The sequence below is a fragment of the Gregarina niphandrodes genome, assembly GCF_000223845.1.
Source record: "Gregarina niphandrodes unplaced genomic scaffold scaffold00180, whole genome shotgun sequence".
Taxonomy (NCBI): Eukaryota; Apicomplexa; class Conoidasida; order Eugregarinorida; family Gregarinidae; genus Gregarina; species Gregarina niphandrodes.
The window spans coordinates 1-751 of NW_011645941.1; the positions used below are offsets into that span (position 1 = coordinate 1).

Genomic DNA, 751 nt, shown 5'->3' on the forward strand with positions numbered 1-751 from the left:
CCACCCAAAAAAGAACCAGTTTATGTATAAAGAGCTACGTTACGTCCTCCCACACCGGGGTGGCGGGACTTGGATGTGCGGATTGACTCGTTGCCGCACCAGGGTAATCGACAGCGCCTAACCCGTCAAGCCTGTGGGGTGCGTCGAACTCCAGGCTCCGAGGAAGCAAGCGCCGGCTTTGCACACCACGACGACTTCACCCTGACGACCCCGGGCAGGTAGAGCGGGTGGTGAGGATACACGCCTGTGGGGCCCGAGTACGGGGCTCGAGCCCGTGACTGCGCCTCCACCAAGGAACCAAAGCGGTCGCGGAGCGTTAAGTATCCGTGTTTACTCGCGTTGTGGTTCTCTGTGTACGTGGCGTCTGGCACAGCCCCCAACAGGGCTGGTGGTGTGGGCAACTAACACCCACCTGCCGCCGTGCGTGTTGGATCGCTAAGGGTACTGGGGACTGACGTTCTCGAATGCCCGACTACTGGCAAGAGTACCGCCTCAGCATGTAGATGACCCGGTTCAACTCCTGGCCGTGCAACACCCACGGTGATTCAACACCCGTCGATAAGTTTCCTCCAGGGCGCTCACGGAATTGAACCATGGACCTGCTGATCTGCAGTCAGCCACTCTACCCCTCAGCTATACACCCAGCTGGGTCGGGCAGGAGGGCTCCGACGTTACGTTTACCTATGCCGTCCGACTGGGAGTGGGTGGTGAAAGGAAGCCTTCTGCCGGAATCGGGTTGGCGAATCGAATC

The 751-nt window shown here is 59.8% G+C and overlaps 1 non-coding gene across 1 annotated transcript; it reads right to left on the bottom strand.

The window, feature by feature from the left end:
• Positions 1-571: 571 nt before the first annotated feature.
• On the bottom strand, positions 572-643 carry GNI_220730. Its single transcript has one exon. It is a non-coding gene; the product is annotated as a tRNA-Cys (tRNA).
• Positions 644-751: the final 108 nt, after the last annotated feature.